The sequence below is a fragment of the Canis lupus genome, chromosome 1 (genome assembly GCF_048164855.1).
Source record: "Canis lupus baileyi chromosome 1, mCanLup2.hap1, whole genome shotgun sequence".
In the NCBI taxonomy this organism is placed as follows: Eukaryota; Metazoa; Chordata; class Mammalia; order Carnivora; family Canidae; genus Canis; species Canis lupus.
Window position 1 is genome coordinate 20,944,949 of NC_132838.1, and position 26,172 is coordinate 20,971,120.

The window sequence follows — 26,172 nt, forward strand, 5'->3', positions numbered from 1 at the left end:
CAAGGAGATACTATTACACAGGCCTTCCACATTCTCAGGAATGTGTTAGAGACAGTCCTCATCCACCTCAGTTTGTTCTCCAGAGAAGCTTGGCATAGAATGTTGCTTTGCATGTGATTATTCTCTGGTTCTTTGCACTTCAAAGGGTTTCTGAGTCCTTCCTAAGGAACTGTTTATTATGTTTGAGTAGAAAGAGGTATTTAGTGGATCACATTTCGTTTCCTTTTGCAGAATATCAGGTCTTGGGACGAACAGTTGCAAGATGTATGGATAGATTGGTATTAAATTTATTCCTAAGTACGTAATAGACAGAGCCCAAACATTTGTCATCTTCTTGAGGATGGTTTATTAATCACTTCTCAATACCTTGACACATGCTTATTAATAGGAAAAGCTATAAAGAAGCTTCACTTTGGGAACCCTGGGTGGCGCAGCGGCTTAGTGCCTGCCTTTGGCCCAGGGCGTGATCCTGGAGACCCGGGATCGAATCCCACGTCGGGCTCCCGGTGCATGGAGCCTGCTTCTCCCTCTGCCTCTCTCTCTGTGTGACTATCATAAATAAAAAAAAAAAAAAAAAAAAAGCTTCACTTTATGTTTTATTTATTTTTTAAAGATTTTATTTATTCAGGAGAGACACAGAAAGAAGCAGAGACATAGGCAGAGGGAGAAGCAGGCTCCATGTGAGGAGCCTGATGCAGGACTCAATCCCAGGACTCAGGATGATGACCTGAGCCAAAGACAGATGCTCAACCACTGAGCCACCCGGGTGTCCCAAAGCTTCACTTTAAATTGGTGTAAAATATAGCTGGCGATATTGTTTATGTATAAAATAAAATATTGATAGCTTTCCCATAGGTTGAACATCCCTCTAAAGCCCTAGTAGTGGTGAAGCAGAAGATGGGAGGCCGAGCAAGGATTGGCTTTAGCTGGGCATTGGTGTGACGCCTAGCCTGCCACCCCCTAGTTGTGTGACCTTGGGCAATCTTTAGTGCTCTGATGGAATTTCTCGTCTGAGTCCTTGCTCTGAGTTTAAATGAAGTAACATGAAAAGCACCTGGCACTTAAGTCAAGTTACTGTGAATTATGATTCCACCCACTTCTATTGTATCTAGGTGGTTTTCTGTTTATTGGGTCTGACCAGCTTGGCAAAAGTGATATGCAAACTTGAGAATCATGTAGTGAATTTTGGCAGAAAGTGGAAGTGATTAATTAAATGCCACCCCCTCATGGGCCACATTAAGGCTGAATGCAAATACAAAGTGTGTGATATCTGATGACATTTGGTGGAGAAGGAAGAGACAAGAGGAGAGAAGGATGGGCGAGAAAGAGACATAAAAACCTAATTGTGGAGCACTCTGAGCACATTCTGAGCACACAGTACCGTTTTCTAGCCTTGTATTATCATCACTGCTGTGGCTAAGTCTCTGAAGTTACTAGGTTACTAATTGCTCTTGCCTCTTCCTCACCTTGACTATTCAGACCAAGCTGTACTCTTAACAGTTCAGTAGCCAAATCTGAATGCTTCAGATGCAAGCATAAACTCGTTATGTGTAACTGATTGTACTTAATTGGGCAATACCAGTTCGTGGAGGAAAATTTATTAGTGACCCCGTCTCCTTCACAACTTTCAGAGTAATTGGAAGTGAGCCTAGTATCCATAATTTTGGAAGCCTTAAACACTGGTCTTTGACAGGATTAAAATCAAGCTCTATATCGTGTGTGTGAGTGTGTCTCCTTTTGTGTACGTGTTTGTGTGTCTGTATTGCATGGTTTCCTTTTTCTTTCTTTTTTGATGGTCACAAATATTTTTGGAAATTGAGATGCACTGAGCATCATAAAAATTCTAGCTATCATGGCAGACTGTGTAAGCAGCTGTGGACAACCTCTCTTAGGCATTCTAGTAACACGTTAGGGGAAAATACTAAATAGTGGTTTGCTAGATAATCTTTAGGTGATCTTACGTAAGCCATTTTTCATTTTAACTTCGGTTTCCTTATTTCTACTACTGACCTAATTCATGGAGGTGTGGTGGGGGCGGGGAAAGAGCTCTCCGAAATCCTTTGTTAACCTCAAAATAAAAATATTCTAGATATATATATGTTGGTGATTGCATTTTCCATTCGCTGAAAAGACCTCTCTGTAGTTTGACCACCGAATCGGAAAGGAAACAAAAGAAAGCAGCCCTGCTCACAGTCTTTTAAAGGCATTTTAATAGTTAATGAGATTTTGCCCCGTACCCTCATGAGTTTCATTTAGTTCTGAAATAAAAATTTATGGCTCTTCTCTCAGCTGAGCTGATACTAGTTTAAGAGTGGAATTGAGTTCACACCTGTTCTATAGCATAAAAAGAAGCCTCTATGTGACTTCTTTAAAATATTTCCAGAGCAGAGCACAGGAACTCACTAGTCCTACAATTGTGACTATGCAGTAATGTTCTTTGCAAACACTAGAGAAACTGCTTATAATCGGGATCTGATTTGCTGATGGTGTCCAGAGCTAGAGGCTCTCCCCAGGTCACCTGTGCTCCTCCAGGTGGGATGTGCTTGTGGGAGTGTGGTTGGTTTGCATAGGCAGTGGAGCTACATTAACACTGGAAAGTGTACATATGGGAAAATCTTTGCGTTCGCTAGGTCATTGGGCTGTTCGAGACATGGTCTGTTAGTCAGGCAAAGTACAATGGCTTTTCTGAGTGCTCTAGTTAAGGGGCAGGATGTGTAAAGTGGTATACACTTAGGTGGATAATTAATAATTAGTGTAGGCTTGTAAGTCTGTAATATAAGTTTCAGTACCTGTTAAAATTTTATCAGAGCAGATCATGTTTCCTTATTAGGAGGGGGTAATCCTCCAGAAAGAAAAATAATAGGCTCTCAGTTCGTATGAAAAATCTTTTTTTTTTAAAGATTCTATTTATTTATTAGAGAGAGAGAGAGAGAGAGAGAGAGAGAGGAGGCAGCAGGCAGAGGCAGAGGGAGAAGCAGGGCTTGATCCCAGGACCCTGGGATCATGTCCTGAGCCGAAGGCAGATGTTTAACCAACTGAGCCACCCAGGTGCCCTTCACGTGAAAATCCTAATAACTAAAGGGCTGCTGGTTTTTATATCAAATATTGTTTTCCCCGGTCATTGCGATCAGGTGATATCTGAGTGATTGAATTTAAATAGCAATCCTGTGTAATAACTACTGTTTTATACGAGTTTGACAGTAGATGACAAGACACTGCTTACAAAAAATATTTTGGCTCATTCCTCTAAATATTTGGAGGCTGTTGATTTGCCAAAGAATCCCCCACCCCCACCCCTTACTCTCACCTTGTGTCCCTTTGCAAAACAGTGGGGGTTATTGGTTTTATGACTGCATCACAGGTAGATATTCAGAGAAAGAGCCTGTTCTGGAAGCTAGGTTGGAAGGAGTAGAGAAGATAGAATGTGGGACCCGAGTTCAGCTTTTGGCTTGGTTGTACCACAAGCAGTTTTTACACTTCATGTCTTAGCTGTCTTAGTTTTCAGATGGAGAGGAAGTCCTCCCCTATGGCAGTGAGGGAAAGGGCAAATTACATATTTGTGAAAGCAAACTGGAATATCTTACTGTTTTAAGAGTTTGATTGGCTTCTTGGTAAATAAAATTAATGTGTTACCAGTATGTCTGCAATCATATGGTCGTCAGTATATATATTCCTTTACCCATCTATATAAATTCCATTTGTACTAGAAGCCAGCCAAACTGATAGACTTCAGTACTCAAATTAGCCTTTGGTTCATTCATTTAATCTAATCCAACAAATCTTTGTGAAAAGTCTATGCCGTGCAGGCCTTGTGTTAGGTACCAACTACATAGCGATATGTCACTTTTCTTGCCTCCGGTGCGCCTCACGGTCTAAGGAAGGAATCAGGTTGGTATCAAGTAGTTATAAATCAAGACATTAGGGAAATAATCATGTTGGTACAGGAGGCTGTTGGATTATAAATCTGGGCTACCAACCATCAGATTCCTCATAGCAATGACTAAAATGTTTGGGTGCTCGCTGTGTATCAGGCATGTGCTATTAAGTGCATATATTGTCTGTTCTTACGATAAAACTCTTTGTTAGGCATTGCTATTCCCATCTTACAGGGAGAGGGGGTGGCAGTTGAGGGTCAGAGAGGTTAGGTGGCCTGTCCCGGTGTTGTGTCGTGAGAGAGCAGCACAGCCCAGATTGGAAGCTGTATCTGCTGAACGCCAAGACCCTTGTTCTTACTCACCTGCACTGCCTCACTGGTGGAGAATATGGAAAGAATTCCCCAAGGTGCAATAGCAGTTAAGCGTGTGTTCAGCTGCAACTAATAGAATACCTGACAATAGTAGGTTAGTCAAATAAAGATGGCTTTTTTCCTCGCTTAAGGGGATGTCTGGAGGTAGGAGGTTGTCTGTGTAGATTCAGCAAACCAGTGCTGCCATCTTTTTCTTTCTTTGCATGCTGATTTTTCGTTCTTGAGCTTTTTCTCTCATCTTGCATTTCTTTCAGGATGGCTGCCGAGCCCCAGACAACAGCAGAGTTCACAATAGGAAGCTGGAGAGGCAGAGATTAGAGTAGCACCTATACTTCCATCTATCCCATTCCATTAGGACGAAAAACACGTTCCCAGAAACTGGTGACCTTGAGCAGGGTTCTGCTCACAAAGTATTGGCCAAATCTGTAGCAAGTATCTTCTACTTGTAGCTGCAAGGGAAGCTGGGAAAGTGCACTTTCACAGTGTCCATTTGCCCTCTGGCTTGAGGCAGGCGAGAGAGAGAGAGAGAGTTGGGGATGATCACTGGATGAATCCATATGAATTTAGTCACACGATAAGTGATAACGCATGAGCTGAGTCTTAAAGTATGAGTCAGAACTGTTCAGGTAAAAGCAAAATGGCCAGATAAGAGAGTTGTTTGTGCATGGGTGTGGGAGTGAGAGGATGTTACAGGAAGCTGGGACTGAGAGGGCACAGGGGAAGGGATGACAGGGGAAGTGGGATTAGAATCGTGGCCTCAGAAAAGTGGGTAGGTGGAGGAAGTCGGGTTTTCTTTGAAACATGTGGCAAGCTACTCAAGGACTAATTTTAAGTAGTGGGATAACATGATCCAATTCATGGTTTAAGACGGTCACTCCAGCAACAGGAGAGGCAGGGAGATTACTCAGGAGGTGATTAAAGCAATTCCAAGAGGAAACGATGAGAGATTGAACAGAATCAGGAACAATGGGGATGAAGAGGAAGATGTGAATTTCACTGATATAAACTGAAGGAAACGGTTGGAGTTCATAACCGATGGATGGGGGAGGGTAATCCTTGGCTTCTTGGCCTTGTTCTGGCTTGGGCCACCTGGTTGATGGTAGTGCCATTCATTGGGATGTGTAATATGAGAGGAGAAGTTAGGTTATGGGAGACTAAAAGAGTAAATTCAGTTTGGACATGATGAATTTTTGAGATGTCTGTGGGTGGACTGATTTGTGGTTCTGGGCTGGGATTGCAGATTTGGCATACAGTATTCCATATTTGGTAGTTGAAGTCATGGGAATGGATAAATTACCAGAGAAACAAAAGTGAACCTATTTTCAGATTAATGATTTTGTTCTCTAAAGATCTTAGGTTGAAGGCAAAAAAATAAAAAAAAAAAAGAAAAAGAAAAAAAAGAAAAAAGTGCTTCTACCTCTTCTTTTCCTCTCTCTACAAATTTGGTATCTTTAAGAAAACTGGATAATTTCTTGATTTGGTCACAAAACCATTATTAGTGTTTAATCACTCATTCCTAACATACTATTTTGAAATTCTTTTTTTCTTTCCTCCTTTACTTTTTCCTTCCTCTCTCCTTCCTTCCCTTCTTTCACCAAGATAGGTTAGAATGAAGCTCTTGTTTCAGAGCAATGTGTTGTCCATCATTTGGGGAAGATATCACAGATTCTTAACAGTGGAATGGAACTTCAAGCTCTTCGTATGTTCTTTCGGATTTACTCCCCTCCCAACATAGGAATCCTTGTAGATGAGGCCCTAGCAAAGCCGTTGGCATACAAATGACACTATGACTAATGTCTGAATGAAGGGCACTCATTCCTCTGCTGGGGTTTCACTGCATTGGGGAAGTTACTACTGACAAGGTCATTCATTGCACTGTGACAGCTCTGACTTTCAGAAAGTTCTCGATTGTGTAGCTGTCAGCCTGGGGTACCAGTTTCCTCCTTTGAAGCTACCTGGGATTTGTGTATTGTCTGTCCTTCCACAAATGCTTCCCAGGAGGATAGTCCTCACTTCCTTCGAAAGTGTCACTGGAAGGCGTTGGTGTTTCATATAACATGGTTTAACTCCATCTCACATTCCTGGTCATTGTCCTCTGTGTGTGTTCTAGTGGTGTCTTTCCCTCTCCCAATGGGAATCCAGGACTTGCCTTAATATTCCAGATCCGGGTTAATCGGTAAGGAGGTCTGCTTTCCCTCTCCGTGTTAATGCAGCGTAAGGTTGCATTTGCACACCCGTGTTTTAGCATTCGCCGAAAATTGAGCTTGCCGTCCACTAAAATTGTTGTGCTTTTAATCTTAATTATTTTCTTTTTTTTTAATTTTTTTTAATTTTTATTTATTTATGGTAGTCACACAGAGAGAGAGAGAGAGAGAGAGGCAGAGACACAGGCAGAGGGAGAAGCAGGCTCCATGCACTGGGAGCCCGACGTGGGATTCAATCCCGGGTCTCCAGGATCGCGCCCTGGGCCAAAGGCAGGCGCTAAACCGCTGCGCCACCCAGGGATCCCTTATTTTCTAATCAAGTCTTCCACATCCTTGGGTAGAATGGGACTTTGTATCTATTCTTACTAGATTTCTGCTTGTTGGTCTTGGCCTGCAAATGTGCCAGATCCATTGTTTGGTTCTGTCAATACTACAGACAGGTCAGTGTGATACTTAGCAGTGGGCGTTCTTGGGTTGCAATCCTGACTCTACCCTTTCCACTACTTTCCTCACTTATCTGTTGAAGATTGTGATAAAATCCACCTGTTTGGATTGTTGGGTGAAACCAGTGAGGTAATGCATGCATAGCGCGTAGCGGAGTGCTGAGAACCTGGTCAGCACTCCGTGAGTGTTCTGGGGGCCATTTCTGTAATTGTGAAAGTTCTGTACTGGGGAGGAATCTTAAGACGTGTTGTTTCTCTTTGGCCAAGGGAAGAAGCAAATGTGGTTCTTGATTTTGAGTTCTGTAATTAACCAGTTTACCAGGAAATACATTGGATTTAATTGTGAATACTGTTACTGTTGACCAATAGTTATTAACTGGCTACTTTGTTGGGCCTGTTGAGATAAGAACTCAAAACAACAAACAATAAGAATCTTCAAATTATCTGGATAAAAGTCCTGGATATCCTTCATCTACACTTAATTTTAGGGCATGAAATTACAAGGTGAGACAGATATTAAGTTAGAGGTGCTGAAGGTTATATGAAAATTCGGGTTGCTGAAGATAAATTGAAGAGTAATTATTTTCTTTACAGAGGGTTTGCTAGAGGATGCCCTTAAATTTAGATTACGAAAATTAGACTCATGACAACTTTTAAGGAACACAGTTCTTATGACAAACAAGATCCCTTGAGCTCCTAGGGAGTTTTAAGAACAGGTTCCTACTGCACAACATTAACCTGATAGCAAGGCATACTCAAAGAGAGGGAACGAATTAGCATCCAGCGATCTGTTTTATAACCAGCAGTAGGGACCTCATTGCAGGTCTAGGTTGACCTGAGCCGAGGTTAGGTCAGCCTGACTTGTTTTCATAAATGTCACAATGGTGACAAGTCATCAGGGAAATCAGTTCACTCTCTGCCACTTGTAGACTTCCTTCTGGACAAATCATTCTGTGACATCTTCTGTTTAGACATATCCCCAAGAAGTACAAATGGTACATTCAAAAACCAACACATCGTGGTTCATCAGACCAGCGTGTAAGACTTCTGTAGACTCACATTGCAAGAGTCCTCCCTTCCACGCACCTGACTTATGTTCTGGTCATTCCCTTGTGTGCGGATTTTGATCTGGTGCCATTGCCGAGAGGGAAAGCAGCTATCTGAGAGTGAAACTTTCAGATTTCATGGTATCCAGTGTAAGATCTGAGAGGTGCCTTATTAGTTAGGAAACATTCAGATTTTTTTCTGTAGCTTTTAAAAATCATCATGACTTCCAGCATGTTATTTTTGCATTGGTATCCATCGCCAGTGCCGCGTCTGAGAAGAGCCAAGCCTTGTGGTTATCACTCCTCCAAAATTGATGGGACTGCAGAATTTATTCAACTAGTACCCTTTTCTAGACCAAAGTAAGATGATATTTTTTACTTTTATAGACAGACAAATTAAGGTGTTTAAAATAAAAACCACTTCCCCTTTTCTTTATTTTTCAGATAATCTGTAGCTTTTGCTTATTGGTTTTCTGTACAACTGCCTTGTTTTAAAAATCAAATTGAAGACCAACTTGATTCTGCCTGCAGAGCAAAGCTATCTGCCTGTTTAGAAAATCTGGATGGTTAAATTGGAAGCACGTTCTGCACATGGTTTAGCAGTTAGTAGCCTGGAAAATGACCCAATAGCCAAGATAGTTTTTTTTAATCTTCATTGTAAGTGCTTGTTTAAAGTTTAAGCCTGTAATTGACTATTTTGCACATTGTTCATTGTTAATTCTTTTCAGGCTATTATAGTTTGTAAATACATTGCCTGCTAAGTTGTGTCAGTGGAGGAACATTAGTGCAATAAGAAAATCCAGTTAAATGTGGTGCTTAAAAAGCATTACCAATTAGATCAGATCGCCATGATTTTCTAGTGATCCTAGGAAAGTCACTTTCTATATGTGCAAATTTTTTTGTATTTAAAATGGGTATGTCGGTTTGTTTTTTTGTTGATGGTGGTGGTGGGTTTTTTTGTTTGTTTGTTTTGTTTTGTTTTGGATAAAGGACAGCATATAAATTCACACTACGCTATGGCCTGCTGAAGAGTTTCTACTGATTGCTGGCTGCATTACTCAGCGTTCCACACTGGAGCTGCAAAATCCTCCTATTTTGTACTTTTGTCATATTTATTAGCTGACACTTACCTGAGAGCTCAAGCTTTTCTATTTTGCATAATTTGTATTTAAGAACTAATTTTTAAATGCATACCCCATGCAATTTGCTCTATTCTAGTTAAATGGCTATGATAAACACTGATCAGAAAATCAGGGGGCTTGCTGGGGTTCATTCTTTAATGTTTTAGTTTGGAAGGAATAGACCTCACTTGAAATTACAGGTACAAGCTCATACTGGCTGATAACGAAAGGTTAAAAAAATTGGAGTCGAAAAAGAGTTAAATTCTGCCTATCAGGTAGTAAGGCCCGCTAGAATATTGCCATCATAGAGGATAACAAGGTAGATAAAATGTAATTTGTCTGTGCATGATACAGAAAGAAAAATGAAGTTTGGGAATGTATGGAGTGTAGCTTAAACTATTTGTTATGAACAAGTGGAAACTTACATAAAACTCCTCTTGATTAAGTTTTATGTGAAACAAAGGATATGATTGGAAGTGTAGAATTGGTGAGTATTTTAAGAGCATGATGATAATCCAGCTAGAGGCTGTAGCAAGTCTGTGGTCAAACTAGACAAGAAAAAGCAAGTGCAGGGAAAAACCAAGCTTGACTTGGTTATGCAGATTTGCGACACATGTAGGAGTTTGGACCTAATGGGTTGTTGCATTAGATTTGGTCACCAAATGATGCTTTTCATAGCAAATATTATCTGAGCCGTTGATTTAAGCCCTGAAAAATGCCAAATACGTGTAGGCAGAGCTGCAGCCTTTCTGTCCCTTGAAACAAAATTTAACAGTCAGCCTTGAACTTTAGACCCTGTAAAGCAGAATGAGAGAAAGAAGGGGTAATAAGTATTGAAAGGAAAAGCACTAGGAGTGGGAAGTGGCGTGCATATTCGGAGATGAATTCAGTATGCAGATGCCCAGAAGTTATGCTGGGTAAGAATAAATACACCATAAGAATATTTCCACTATCGGGATACCAGAATTGGGAACTGAAGAGCACCAGGCAATTATGTATTAGGAAAGAGGCACAGTTGACATCGAGTGCTATAGAGGAAGAGAATGGCATGATTACAGGAAGATGTTAAGAATATAAAAAAAAAATCCCAAAATTAAGAGTGAAAAAGCCAGAAAGATTACCTATGAGATGATGATAAATAATAATGAGTTATTTCTGAAAGCACCTAAATAACAGGAGGTCCAAAAAGTGGTTTGTCAAGCCTCGAAGAGATAGAAAGGGTAATTTATTGACAGGCAGTGGAGACACTGCTAAAAAATAAATGAATTTTTCACCTCAGTGTTCACAAAAGAGGATGGGGGACAGATGCCAGGAACAGACATAAATTTCCCAGGGGAGTGAGAAAATACAAAAGAAATCAGGATCACGCCAAAACAGGTGATCAAGGGGTGAGAAGAAAAACTAATAGAACCCTAATGCTAGCAGTACTCACCCAGAAACCTTGAAGAAAGTTGAGAGAACGAAAAAGCAGCTGGGCAGGAGAGGAAAAAATGATTCACTGTGGTCTTTAGAGTGGTTGCAAATAATTTTGTGGGTTTGTTTTTGTCTAATTAATTCATAGGCTAGCCCCTTTGAAATTTACCCTTAAAGGGAACAGGCTGGTGTACTTTAAAAAAGAAATTCATCTTAAATGGCCTTTGAAGAACCAAGACCTCATTTCTGTGCCTGAAAGTTCTCAGTGTAAGAGTTACTCCACTATGTCCAATGTTTAATGTTTATTAAGTGTTTATTAAGTGTATATGAAGCCTTACTGTTGTTTCCAGGGTATTCACGGAGTTACCGATTCAGCCAGTGTTTACTGGACGCTGCTTCGTGCCAGGCGATGTGCTAGATCCAGGAATGCAGCCCTGAAAAAGACCAGCGTGCCCTTAGGGTTTTTTTTTTAAGTGATTATGAATAATTTCCCTATGAGGTTTCCTTCTTTCTCTAAGATAATATATTTATTTTATTTATTTATTTGAGAGAGAGTGAGAGAGCACAGACCCAAGGGGCAGAGGGAGAGGGAGCCAGAGAATCCCAAGGAGACTCCCTGCTCAGCGTGGAGCCCAATGTGGAGCTCCATCTCACAACCTTGAGATGACCTGAGACACTCTTTACCTGAGACAAAGCCAAGAGTTGGAAGCCCACCTGAGCCACCCAGGCGCCCTGCCCTTGGGGTTTTTGAAGTTACTTCTGCATCACTCCTATGAGCAACCTAACCTTCTGCCAAGTAAAGAAAGGCCATCGATTTAATTTAGTTGTCATTCCTAGTCTTGTTTCGTTACCGTTCTTGGCTTCTTGGTGGCAAATGTATGGAGAAAGGTGGCTTCTTTGTTAATATGTCTGTTTGCTGAACTGTCCTCAGCATGGGTGCCTGCTTCCTCTCCCTTGTCTACACTCGGGGATATTTCTTTCCAAGCTCGCTGGCCTCCCCACTGCTCCAAGCCAAACATGGTGCTGGTCGATTCCCGGCAGCTGCCCCTGCACCTGACTTCCTGTGCTGTTTGGGAGTTCAGAGTTCTTGCCCTGGGCAGGTGAGAGGCAGCCCCTTTCCATGAACTTTTTTTCTTTCTCCTTTTCCCCCACCTCCTGCATTTTGACCTTGCGGAGCACACACCTCCCATCCCAGACTGGCAACCAGTGTCTCCCATTGGGCTACTTCATTGCCTGCTCTTCACCTCCACAAACTTTAGGGCCCAGTAATCCTCAATCAAAAGACCCTTTGTTTCTCTTCCAGAATTAATCCTTCTTTGCTTTCTGTGCAGAGATTACTTTAAGATAGTCATTCATACAAATACTATTTTGAGGAGGGCTTCACTGGGGTCACTTCTTCCCACTTTTGGGTATTGCTTTAGCAGCTACGTGAAAATGGAATATGAAAGGTGTTTTGAGGATATTATTTCTGAGCACGCTGGACAGGGACAGATAGGCTTTCATGTACTGCACCGTACCTTGTTCTCATGGTCAAAAATCTTCTCAATAAAAGTAATCTCCGGTGCCACCTTTGCTACCGGGACTTTCGGTAGTGGCCTTTGGTTGGAACAGCCCCCTTTAGGAGCTCCTGATTCTTCAATATAATTGTTCTATGTTTAAGTCTGTCTGAAAGCTTCCAGCCTAAGTTCGTCCATAGAAGAAGGATCCATTAAGCTACATCACTGTTTCTTTTGTCCTATTTTCATCTTTCATATGGCGCCAGTTGCAATCTGATTGGTTATTTCCCAAGGAGTAGATAATTCACTCAAGGACTGTCAGACTGGGGTGCATCTGCCATCTTACTGAGGTGGGTAGGGGGAGACTGACGCGGACAAGACAACTATAAACGTAGCAACACCAACCCCACTCGCAAATGCCGTATGACTAATGAGGAAGTAGAAGCAAGAGCTGGACAGAGGATGCTAGAAAGTGGCTTTGGTGCATCTCAGACTCTATTTGCTTTGAATATTGTTTTATCCTACTCTTTCCTAATGCCCTTGTTATCTGATATAAAAGTATATCCGATGAGTGGCGTTCTTTAGATAGCCCCTGTCCTCTTAACTCCCTAAAGAAATATGACCACATCTTCTAGATCTTCACCCTTGTTGTACATCCGAGTTACCTCTAGGCCATTCACATAATACAAATGCCTGGGCTCCACCTACAGACATTCTGTATTTGGAGGTCTGGGCTGGGATCCAAGCATCTAATTTAAAACGTGCATTTGGCGACACTGATGTCCTGCCAGGTTTGAGAATCTCTGACCTACACATCACATCAAAGAACTGTCATTTTAGTTTTCAGAACTGCTCAATTCTCTTGAACTGAGTACTTATTTTTAAATCCTTCTATTTATTTTTCACTCAGTAAAAGTGAGTCATCACCTACTTAGCACCTAACTATTTACCATCAAGATATTTTTATGCTATAAATTAATGACTTTTTAAGGTCAAAGTAAATGGGCAATTTTTAATATGTTAAAATTGTGCATTCTTCCAGAAAGGGCTAGGATGATTGCTATTTTTCATTTTATTTGTCCTTTAAATCAGTAGGCTTAATCTAATGGCCCTAAGGATTTGCCTCTGTAAAAATGATGTGAATAACAGACATTGTTGTAAATTCACAATCAAACATTATGTATTTGCAGTGCGACTGATTTTTCTTGTAGGAAAAATGTTAACAGATTTTTACCAATTTAGAGGAAAGACAATCCAAATTAGAGGAAAGTCGGCACTATAAATATTTCAAAAAGAACATCCATTTATTGTTTTTTTGTAATATACAGCTAAGACTAAATGACATTGAAGAAGGAAGCTTTGCCTGATGCAGAACAATTAGGGAAATAGCTAAGAATGCTTTGAAATTAGCCTCGAAATTGGTTGTAGGCAAGTATGTTCTTCTCAAGTACTTGGGTGATTTTGTTTTACTTTGTAATATTATCTCTGCTATCTTGTACGGCTTATTGTACATAATAAATTGTTTTTTGGGCTACCTGTTCAATAATAGGAGCATAAACCACAAGTTGCCATACTTTGATTTTATGAGTATTTTTTTTTCAGAGATCGTTAAATGGTGAGGTAAATAATTAGGGTATTTTGTTACATGTTCTATCACTTTTGGAATGATAGAACTGTTTTTGTTTGATTGGGGTTTTTCATACACGTATAATATTTTGATCACATTTTGGATGCAGACCTGACCCCAGGCTGCTCAGGCTATAGCTTCATAGTCCTTTACACGGGGCTCCTAGCTAACATTTTGGCCATGATAGTAGGTAGACTTTTGTGCTTCTGTTGTATTCCGTATATTTAATTTAATAAAATTAAAATGCAGAGAGAAAATCAGTTACAGGCTTCTGTGTGTTTTGTAATATGTTAAAGAAGTTAAAGAAAATGTATGGCATTTAGGTACTTGCTTGTTTTTGCACGTGTCATAGTATATTACAATTTATCATTGAAATTAACACCTGCTTTTATTTAGGATTTTTGGCAAGTTGAAAATGCAACTTCTAGAGAGAACCAAAGTTCTTATATTTGAATGAATAGTCAGATCATTAATTATGTGAAATTACTTTTGGGGATGATAATAACCATTTCTTTATGGGTGAACTTGTTTTCTAATCACAGAATCTTGCTGGAGGAAGTTTTATTTGAAAAGATATCTCATTGTTAACAGGCCAGAAATACCTGTAACTTGTGGAAGGGGTCAACAACATATTGATTGATTGATTGATTGGATTTTAAATTAGTTTGTAAGCTTATTTGGCTTGTATCCTATGTACTGATTAGTATCAGTTGCTCTGGATATAGACTTGGGCTTCTTATGGTTCTTTCATATATTAGTGTTCAGGCTTTAAGTTACTCATTAATTCCATTTATCAAATATTTATGGAGCACACCAGCTTTGTGCCAGATGCTTGGCATGTCTTGGTGCTGGGGATATACCCTTGAATACCATGTGCTCAGAGTTACTTTCTGTGTGGTGGAAGATATGGCAAGTAAAGAGGTCAAGAGAAATACGGGGTCTTTTGGGAGCACTTATCAGGGAGGGACATAGTCCAGAGGAAGTTGGGGAAGCTGACATCCAAGTTTAGATCTGAATGCTCAGGAGGAGACAGTCAGGCAGAGGGAGATGACACGGGGATGAGATGCAGGAGGGTTCAAGGCTTAGGGATTTATGTCTGCAGAAGCTAGAACGGCAGGGACCGGGCATCTCTTTCAGAGCCTTGCGAAAAGGAGAGTAGAAGACATAGCTTCTCCACGTCCGTGAGAGCCAGCCCACGACGGGCCTTACGAGCCCTGCTCAACATGTGTCATTCATTCAGCATGTACGCGCTCAGCTTGGACTATGCAGTCAGGCACCTGACATACATCAGAAACAAAGCAAAAAATAATGCCTGCCCTTGTGGGGCTTTTATTCAAGTGGGAGAGGCAAATAATAAACATGTTGCTAGTGGTTTTGAACATGGGCCAGCAGCATGTGTAGTCCAAATGGTTACAGTCTCAGCGTTTGCCAATACCATTGAGCCAAATCAAAGACTATTTAATAAAAATAACTTTACAATCATTTCCAGTCTGATGACTGCAGCTAGACTTATTGGTATAACTCCGTGTGCTCACAGGGAATGTTGAAGGTTACCTATTACTTGTATTTCTTGATCCCTCACTCTGCACCAGGCATTGCACTAAACAAAGAGCACACCACAGTGGAAGGAAAGCACTGGAGTTCCTGCACTCAGTACTTCTGGTTAGCCAGGTGGATATCCCTTAAGAGCACAGGGCTTATCTGTAATGTTAGAGGGGGATATCTGAGAGGGGATCAGTATGGAGTAGCTGTCCTATATTCTTGTTTTAAAACACATTGCCAGAACCAGGATTCTTCCTTGGAACATTTTGACAGTATCATTAAACAGAAAAATTGCGCGAACCCTTTTATGATGCAAACAGATAAACATTCTACATAGTTATGGAAATTAAACATTTGCTTATAGCTCAAAATTGATTACTTATAAATAAGTAATCCTATCACAGCGAACGTTTTTTTGGTAGAATTAATAAAGAGCAAAGAAAATACTAGAAGTCGGTGTATGGAAGCAGAAGGAGAAATGTAGTTGAACATAGTGAATGGAGGAAGATTTGTTTGAATTTGCCCCACAGTTGTAAGAGCAATGAATGAACCTGTCTTGATGTAGGAGAGGTATTTGAAAAAAATGATTGTATTCTTGCAGTCTTATCCTGATTTGTTTTGTTTCCTTTAGAATAAAAGTTGCAAGTGGGTAGGAATTATGCCTTTAAATGTTAGCCTGTAATGGACTGGGAAGCCACTCCAGGGTGACAGCTGAAGAGGAAATGGCTCTGTCAGCGTCGTGCACATGGATGATTGGGCGCATAAGGGAACAAGCAGAGAGAAAGGTGCAGAGGGAAAAGGTCATAAAACAAGAAGACTTGTTTGCAACTAAAATATAATAGCAAAAGCAAAAGGCCTTGGGAACCACTGAGGTGATCTATTTTTCCTCTTAACATAATGCAGATACATACAGCGGAAAACGTGGGTGCTTTTTGTGCAGACGTGGCTGCCAGCAGCACGCTCCTTTTGGTGCATTTGGAGGAACGTTCAACCTCATGGCTCTCCGTGGCCTCCCGTGTCATCAAAGGCATGCATTTTCAGAACAGTCCCCATTCAGGTCCGGGCTTTGTCTCTGTGATACAAATATAAAGCTTACCTGTTCATTCAAGAGCAGATTAAATCTGTGTTCCCTCGGCCCTGAATTCTAAATACTGATGATGACCTTTGACCTTTTCCATAATGCTTGACTGCTAATGTCCATACGTGTTTATCAATATCCTGTTGTGGTTTCGATAGCCACTGGCTCGTTTGCTCTTACTGTATGCCGAACCCTGTGCTTTGGTTTGCAGATTTTATCTTGCAGCGACCTTCTGTGAAAAGTACTTATTATCCTCATTTTACAAGTGAGGAGACTGAAGGACAGAGAAGTCAAAATAATCCAGACAGAGGACGCAGTCCTAGTTGGTTAGCGGTATGTTTGGGATTTGCACACAGTCGTGCCAGACTCTGAAGCGTGTGTTCTTAACCAGCAGACCTGACTGCTTCCCTGGACGGTGCATGCAGGTAGATGTAACGGATAAAAAGTATCAGAAGTAAACATAAGCTAAGATTATATGTTAGGGTTTAAGGATCCCACTAGTGACTGCTGTCTTTTTTTGTTTTCTTCTAACATTTCAGCACCCTGTTAAAGCACATAAGAAAGAGACTTTACAGGAAGAACGATTAAAGGTCACAGAAGTCTAGGGAACATATTATCATCATTATTTTAAAGCAAGGGGTAAAAAAAATAAAAATAAATAAAGCAAGGGGTAAGTGAGATAAGTGTAGGACCTGTTGCTTTATTAATAGGAATGCACGCATCTGGTGAGGACGTGAATTTGCCAACTGCACTGCTGGCCTGGAATTAGACTCCTCTGTGGAATCCAGGTCAGTGTTTACACTCAAGTAGTTTACAATCTTTGGCAAATTTAAGCAAAATAGTATGAAAGCACTTAGGAACAATTTAAAGAATCAGAATTCAAGAAGAATCAGGGTGATGCATATTCTCAGTGGAGAGGGGTGAGGGGAGCTAGTTCGTTGGTTGTTGACTTTCTGAGAGACTCTGCTTCTGTGCTCAGATGTGGTGTGCATCCTGACTCAACCACTTACACTCCTGGCCTCCGTTTTTGTGTGTGGGGATGGAGATAACCAGGCTCACTTCAGGGCGTTTTGAAAGCGCCCCTCCCAAGATTTGACCCATGAGATAGGTTTCCGGTGGGCCTTAGTTTTTTGCCTTCTCTCCTGCCACTTCTCTGACCCAATGAAGAGGATGAATAAATGCAGATCTTTGTTCATGGTTGTCAATGAGGATTATCATTTTCGAATGCTCAGAAACCCACATTTCCAATTTACCTTCCCTACTGACTTTCAGAGTGTTTGATTTTTGAAGCTTCTCCACCCCCTGCCCTTCCATTTCTTGATTTCTTCTTCTCTAGTCGCCATTTATTTGGAAACACTTTCCACTTTAGCTGTCCCATGGCCCATGAGCTATGGGAGTCTCTGTTCATGTCACGTTAGGATTTGTTGAAATGAAGAAGCATTGGATCTTGGGAGACCACCCCAGTAGCTCCAGTCTAATTTTGATTCTCCTGAGGCTGCAGTGGATGGTGACCCGTGTCTAACTAATTGTTCTCCATCCACTACTGGCTGGCCTTTTTACTCCAGACCTTCAGTGCTCAATCCAAGCTCAGCACCTTAAATGGATCCATTCTTCCTCAGAGAAGGAAAGACATAGGAAAGAAGGCGGCAATGAAGTGAAGCAGGCATCCTAGAATTTTAGAAGAGATGTCAGACTTCTCAAATGTATTGCTTGATTTGTTTGAGGCAGTTGACCTCAGAATTTCTGCCACTAAACTTCAACTGGCTGCCTCTTCAATCATGTCTTCAAAAAAAAAAAAAAAAGTGCCCCTTCTTCATTCTCTGGACAAAGCTCAGTATTTGGATCTTTCAGCTTATTTTAACTTCCTTGTCCTGGAATCTGTTTCCAGAAATCTTGCCTTTCTATTTTTTTTTTCATCATCTCTTTCTCCCCTGACTCCTTTTCAGTCTAGGTATAAATGTGAGAATGGATCCTGTACTCTCTGGCAGTGCTTGTCACTTACTTTAGGCCTTGTGGGGTCATGGTAAAGTTGGGACACACTTCAGGGATATGAATCAGCACCTCAGTAGGATGTTGTCTGAGAGCTGCCCTGAAACTCCTTATTCTCCAAGGAAGTTGACCTTTTAAGGGAGTACAGCTTCAACTTCTCTGTGTGTGTGTGTTTTCCTAGCCTATTGAAACCCACCTCCCTCAACATCCACAATGTCAAACTCAACTAATTCTCTTTCTGGTCCTCTCACTCCTCTTTTATTAGCTGTTTTCCTCTTCTGTCCGTATACACTTGGGCATGGGAAGAGCTTGGAGTTTGGTGTTAGACTGGGGTTTGACTTCCAGCATCATTGCTCAGTGTGATATTGGGCCACCCGTTTGTCTTCATTAGGATGTCTATCTTGGAGTCTGCATGGCTAGCCAGTGGCATTTTTAAAATTTGGGAGCCCAAACATAGTTGTGTTTGCTCTAAGAATCTGCCTCTCCTGGCTTACTGATAGAAAACTTGGAAATTATACCCTTTGCCAGGGTTGTGGCAGCTACAGGACAGCCAAAAAGGTGAACTGCCTTTTACCCATTTTGCCTCCCTCAGTACCCACGATCCTTTCCTACAACAAATCATGGTCAGTTTGGCATGACAAGTACTGGAAGAGAGAAATTCTCTCTAGTGAGCCAGAAAATGCAGCAGGATCTGTCTGAGATTGATAGAGCTGAGTGTGTGATCCACTTTACTCCAAGCCAGAAAAATATTTTTCCTTGACAGCTGGAGAGATCAAAGGTCTAAAACTGTGGATGCAGGGAGATGAATGTCCTAATATTAATATTATATGAGTAATATCGTAGGGAACATTTAAGGTCAACATGTCTAATTCTCTCTGAGGACCCCCAGTCAGACATACGCAGAGAGGAATTCCAATCACAGAGGTCTTCACCCCAAGGGGAAGGTAGCCAATACCTGCCTTTGAACAGCTGAGCAAGCCAAGCTCCAACAATCTGTGAGAGATCATGTCAAGAAACAGCAGGTGCCTTATCTTGAGGCACCTGGGTGGCTCAATTGGTTAAGCGTCTGATTCTTGGTTTTGTCTTAGGTCATGATCTCAGGGTTGTGAGATCAAGCTGCGAGTTGGGCTTCTTGTTTGGTGGAGAGTCTGCTGGAGATCCTCTCTCTCCCTCTGCCTCTGTCCCCCCCCCCCCCCCCCGCTTTCGTATGTGCGCGTGCACACACACACTCTCTCAAAATAAACAAAATTTAAAAATCTTTAAAAAGTTTTCATCTTTATAGCTTTTGATTGCTAACACAGATTTAATATCCTTAGTTTTTGCAGTTCTTATTTAATTAGCTTTTTCGTTTTCTCCCATTTATATTTCTTTTCTGCGAGTCTTCTACTTTTTTATTGTCTGTTTTGATCGGATTAAGATGTTACTGTATAGATCCCCTTGGTCCCCTGGGTTGACTTCTCATTAATTCACCAAAATATCTCTTCAGTATGAATCAGGAGGCTCACAATGTGGCAACTCCTTCTAGCTTATAAGGCTCAAACTAAAGGAACAAGATTGGTTTTTGACACCAAACGTTATTCTTCATCTTAATTTTGAGTTTGTACCCTGGAATCCATGGCCTGTGATGAAATGGAGGCAATTTCTCTGAGCCTTACTACTCTCGTCTTAAATATGAAGATAATGGTATCTGCCTCAGAGCATTGTAATGAAGATGAAATGGGATATATGCATCTAGCACTGGAGCTAGGAATAGGAAATTCTTAATAAATATAATTTCATTTCTGTAAAACTCCAGGGAACATTAGTACATGTCTAGGTATGAAAGAAGATCATGGATTTGGTGTTAAGTGTGAGGTACTTTTAAACCATTCAAGTGAAGATACCGAGTAGGCAATTGGAGTTAAGAATGTGAAGCTCAGAGAAGTGTGAGCTGAAGGTCTGCAACTGGAGTCTTCAGCACAGAGAGACCAGTTGAAGGTTCAAGACGGAGTGTGGAGTCACCAGTAATAGTGGACCTAGGGCCTAGCGATTGAAGGATTCTCTAAATTTAAAGGCTTTTGGGCAAGGGGCGCCTGGGTGACTGTCAGTTAAACTTCTGACTCTTGGTTTCTGCTCAGGTTATAATCCCAGGGTAGAGAAATCAAGCCCCTTGTCAGGGGAGTCAGCTTGAGATTCTCTCTCTCTCTCCGCCCCCTGTCCCTCCCCCCACTCATGTACTCATGCACTCATGCTCTTTTTCTCTCCAATAAGTAAATAAATCTTGAAATTTTTTTTTTAATTTCAAAAAATTGGCTTCGTGCTCAGCAGGAAGTCTGTTTCTCTTCCCAGTGCCCTTACCCCTGCTTGTACTTTCTCTCTCTCTCTCATACTGTCTCTCAAAAAAAATAAGTAAAATCTTAAACAAAATTAAAAAATTAACAAAAGGCTTTTGGGTGAGAGTGAAAGAGAATGCCCAAGGAGTAGGAGAAAAAGGAAATGTAAATGTCATGGAAGCCGCATCAAGCATAAGGAGGGGATGAGTGTCTTTTTGGTCACCAGGGAATATGAGAACTGAATATTGTCTATTGGCTTTCACTACTGAGTTGTCATTGTTAACCTTTTCTGAGAGTTTTCTTGGAGGCATCCTGGAGTAGGAGTGGTCCCCATCCCCCAGAACTGAGTTATCTTTCCTCTGACCTGGCAAAGTATTCATCTTCCATACTGCCAGTGTGCTTTTCCTCCATGATTTATAACGATAGCTGTTTGTACTTAGCTTCATTCCCATAATAAATTATCAGTTTCCTGAAGACAGGGGTCATGCAAAGTATCATACAAATTACACTTAGTAAGTACTTAATTGTTCACTGTTAGAATCATTGGTTCTTACACAACAAGTCATGTTTCTTAGTTCATCCATCCATCCATCCATCCATCCATCTATTCATTCATTCATTCATTCATTCATCCATTCATTCATTCCTAAACAGTTGTTTATTTACCAAGTTCATACCATGTGCCGGGTGCTATTTTAGGCTATGTGCATACAGTGGTGAACAAAAGGTATTCCCCGTCTTCATGAAATTTATACAGTGGTGAAGGCAGATGAGAAAGAATGAATAGTACATATTCTGAGTGTCTTTAACGCCTTAATGTATTTATTCCTCACAACAACCACATAACACAGATGTGATTCCTAATCCCATTTTTTTGATAAGAAAATGGAGGCACCAAAATATCCCATAATTTGCCATACCATTAATTCATTAGAGGTGGATCTGGAATTCAAACCCAACCCAGGCACCTTGGCTCTCAAATTCATGCTGTTAAGTACCCCCTATGTCCTCCCCCCACAAAGTGTTCAGCATGGAGTAAACTATTATTACTACTACTATTATTAATAGTAATTTTCCCTCAGCCTTGGGATCATTTATTCCAATTCAGATAAGTAAACAGAGTTCACCTTGTTATTGGCAAAACTAAATTTAGAAGCCAAGTTTCCATGTTCTCAATCCAAGGCTTTTCCCTCATAGGGTGCCTCTTCTTTAAGGGAGAGGGTGTGGCAGGAGGGAGAGGGAGAAAAAGGATGGAAGGATGAAAGAATGAGCAAGAAAGAATGTGTGGAAGAGATGTAGGAAGGATTAAACCTGTTTGATTTGGATTTTTGATGCTACCAAACCAGGGCTGATTTTTCATGTTTTTATTTTCCTATATTCTCAAGAGGAGGTTATCCTTGAAAGTACAAATATTTCCGTGCAAAACAATCCTATTCTATTTCATAAACTAACAGAAAATAATTCAGGAGCTAGGAGACCCTAGCTCCTTAAACGTAAATGCTATAATTTGGAAAGGACATTATTACAGGTATTTATATGATGAAGGCATTGGTTGGAAGAGACACTAGAAGCTTTATTTACCAACGGCCAAATCTTTGAGGAGAGAGAGAGGGAGAGAAAGAGAATGTGTGTGTGTGTGTGTGTGTGTCTGTAAGATGCACATGGGAATACATACTTATTTTATAAAATCCTGGTAATACTACATTTACTTTGTGTATGCATTTTGGGGAGGAGGATACTGAAAACATTTTTCTGGGATGGAAAAGTTTCTGTACTTCTATGCAAGGCTGCTCTAATATCAAGCACCATATTTAAGCATCACAAATATACACTAAGCAAGGGACAGATGCACAAGGAATTTAAGCAGAGTTTTTCTAAATGGCAAATAATTAGAGGGGAACAGATGCCTATGGGCAGCAAAGGATGAAATGAGGTACCAGGAATTTTAAAAGGGAGATGGAAATACATATGTAGAATGCAGTCTCTCTCAAGGATGTTTAAGCCTAGAGGGTGTTCTTGCCCAAAGTTCTCTGTTTTTGTGGGTTTTGACATTAAATTTTGTTCTCTCTTTACCTATATTCCCCAAAGAAATAGATCATGCTAATCACTCCAAAGTGGAACAGATTTTCTTTCGAACCTCAGTTTTGGATGACTTTGCGGTTTGCATCTCTTTCTTCTGTCTCCCCAGAGCCTTGTCCTTTCACAGGACTGCCAGGATATGACATTTCATAACAGTGTCACTTCTCATTTATTTATTATTTATACCCCATCTACTTCCAAAAGGGTTTTTAGGTAGCCTACCAATCACAGATGCCTACAAATGTGGGTTTTTTTCCCCCTTGACGTGCGTTTTAGGATGGACATGGCCCTCCTTTACAACAACCATGCTGTAAAATGGATTTTGTCCCCCTCAGAACTTTATTTGGCACAGTTTTGATGTCGAAAAGGAAAGAAGTCTCCAAGAAAAAAAGTAGAGAAGAGCATGAGACATTTCCCGTCTTCCTGTGGAGTGGTAGTTTAAACAGCAGGGGCATTGAGCAGAGGGATTCAGCTACCCAGCAAAGCTGAATTCTAGCACCTGATCATTATCCTTCAGGTTTAAGATTTACCTGTTGTGCTCATTGTAACAAAAGAAATGAAATCTCTGTAATTATATTGGAAGGGGGAGGAGATCATGTTTTAGTTCCTTTGATCTTGAGCTAGAATAGGCTCTGCTTTTGGAAATTTAATTTGAAAGAATCCAACGTACACATCTGCTTTTTGTACTGCAATTTCTATTGAGCTTGAAAATAGAAATTTATTAATGCAAATGTGTAGAGTCTGTTCCTTGAGGAAAAAAAAAAAACAAACAAACCCCATACTTCCAAAGTGCTAAGTGATCCTTTCTTCATAGCTATGGAAGATTTTAATAAATATGTTCTCTGGTTGTTGTTGTTGTTGTTTTCCTGGAGTTCAGAGATAAGGTTCCTTGTTAACAAGGACTAAGCATAAAAATTACAGGACACATTGAGAAGCAGAAGGATTCATGATTACTTCAATATTTCAAAGTTTCCAAAGGACAAATTAGAGATGAGAAGCATACTGAATCTCCCCCCCACCTCAAAAAAAAGCCAAAAACCAAAAAACAAAACCCAACACAAAACAAGTGCGTCATCAAGCCATTTGAAGAACATGTTTGAACTGATGGTAGGGCCCATGCTAAGAGCCAAAGCTTTCATTGCAGCGAATCCAGTCGGCCTAGTGTTCTGTAAAATTGCCTTTGCCTGGAAATGGGATGGTGTGTAGATTTTAGGTAGGACACTTTCTCCCCCAACTTTGCCTATAGTCTCTAATTTTGAATCAATACATGAAACTGCATATAAATGACACTTGACTGAATCCTTGGAGTAGCTGAATTGTATGGTCTGTTTTGATGACCTTTTTTCTTGTTCTCAGTGTAAATTTTCCCATAAAGGCCTGAAATGTCCTGAGCATTTTGGGACATAAATCCTTTAAGCCAGTTTGCAGTCATATAGTCGTCCTTTGTAGGGTTGGAGTGCTTTCCTAAACTCCTTCTCATCTCCAAACGGGCAAAATAAATGACAAATTGTTGAGGGCATCCATCCAATCAGTGGATGAGCAGTCGTCCCCTAAAGCTGGGGAGGGGTGTCCATTTTCAGTTCTTTGAGTAAACAGATCTGATTCCTTTGTAATACTTGTGCCCTATCAACAGATCTCAAAAACTTTGTAATAAATTGCGTAGGCTTCAGAAGTTCATGATTAAAGAATACAGTGAGTCCATAAAACCAGTCTCCTGGCTCCTGCATGTGGCGAGGTTTCTTTCAAAGGTCCTAGGTAGGCTTTTGTGGTGCGGATTGTCATTCCGCTCTGCAGGCTTTACTTTCTTCCCCACCGGGTTGCTTCTGCTCACGCTGTGATTAGGCATTTCAGGCTTAACCTAGAGAGCCTACCCTCGACCTCTGGGTCTGGTCGGTGTTTCAGGGCCCCCCTGTGACTGTCACAAACGTACAATTGCCTTGGGGTTCAGTAAATCTCTTAGGAGCCTGTGATGCAGGCCCCCAGAGGCCACGAGAATCCTCTAGGGCACAAAACGGTGAGAGAGAGAGAGAGACAGAGAGAGAGAGAGGGAGAGAGAGAGACACTAGGGTTTCATCTGAGCCAGTTTCTTTGGGGTTCTGTTCGGCGGGGGCCGGTCGGGGGGCATGGCAAGCGCGGGCCACTGCTTCCAGCTAGTCAGCACCCACCGTTCCCCTGCACTTGGGACTTGGCTTGGTGGCACACATCTCTGGTCCTCGCAGGGCAAGACACTCGCACGCGAAATGTGGGTCTCTAAGTGCAGACAGTTGGGGTGCTGCAACCAGGCAGTCACCCTTAAAAATTAATGAGCTTAATGATGGTTGGAGGAGTGATGGCTTTGGTGGCTTGGGGGGGCCGGGGCCTTGCGAGTGGCAGGGATGGGAGCCGGGTCCCCGCGATCCCCTGCACCCCCTGCACCCCTGCACCCCCCGGGAGCCGGGCCGGGAGGACAGGGCGATTATGAAGACGTCAGGCGGGCGGGGGGCGCCGCAGCTGGGGGCCGGGGGGGCGCGGAGGGTCACTCATGGACGGCCGTGTGTGTGTGTCTGACAGACTGTGAAATGGTGCGTCGTTGCACGGCTGCGCTGCACCTGGGCCCTTCATCTGTGATTGATTGGTTTGGTCATGTGTAATGGTCCCATCTGCTCCGCGTTGTTTTTCTTTTTTTTACTTATAAACACCGTTCCCAGCGGCGGAGAGAGGATGAGCTCGGTTTTGTCATCTTCACTTACACTTGAGCTCAAAAAAGTGGGCAAGGCGGGGGGTGGGGGGAGCCCGGGACCCCTGCGCGCGGAGGGCGCGCCCCGCATCCCCATCCCCATCCCCATCCCCATCCCCATCCCCATCCCCATCCCCATCCCCATCCCCATCCCCATCCCCATCCCGGGGCGCGCTGGGGCCTGCGCCCTCCTGCGCACGCGCGGCCCGGCCGGGGCCACCGAGGACCCGGGCGCGCGCATCCCTGTATTGTGGCTCGGGCTGCAGCGAGGAGCTCTGGGGTGGGTTGCTTCTCTTTTTTTTTTTTTTCTTTTCTTTTTTTTTTTTTTTTTGTAACGGAGCCAATACTTAATTAAAACCGCTGACATCATGGTGTTATAATTAAGCGTGGCATTAATTAAGCTGGAATAACGATTTTTTTTTATTAAGAACTGCTTTTATTGTATAAGACCGGCTACAAACAAAGTGATCTTAAAGCAAAAAAAAAAAAAAATTTTTTTTTTTAATTCCCTCCAAATGGCCCCTTTTACAACTTCTCCAAAGTCCGGCCTCGGGACTGTCGTCATCAGGGGTGTGTGTGCACGTGTGTGCATGTGTGTGTGTGTGTGTGCATGTGTGTGTGTGTTCGGATGGAGGGGGGGAGAGTGGAAGTGAAATTTGTTTTTTTTTCACCCAAAAATGCTGATCGGCTCCTGGCATTCTGATGGCTAATTATGCATCGGAGAGCTTCGACAGCTGCATTCATCATCATAAAATGTAATAATTAATGACATTCCAACAAAGAAAAATATGCAAATGAGGACTCATTAGCATTTTCATATTCAGCTTTGATAATGCTTTTGCTGACAAGGTTGTAATTAA

The 26,172-nt window shown here is 41.6% G+C and overlaps 1 protein-coding gene across 22 annotated transcripts in view; it reads left to right on the forward strand.

Moving 5' to 3' along the window:
• Nucleotides 1–26,172, forward strand: part of TCF4 (transcription factor 4) — a 361,238-nt gene that overhangs the window by 134,026 nt on the left and 201,040 nt on the right. The gene's annotated exons all lie outside the window — the stretch shown is intronic.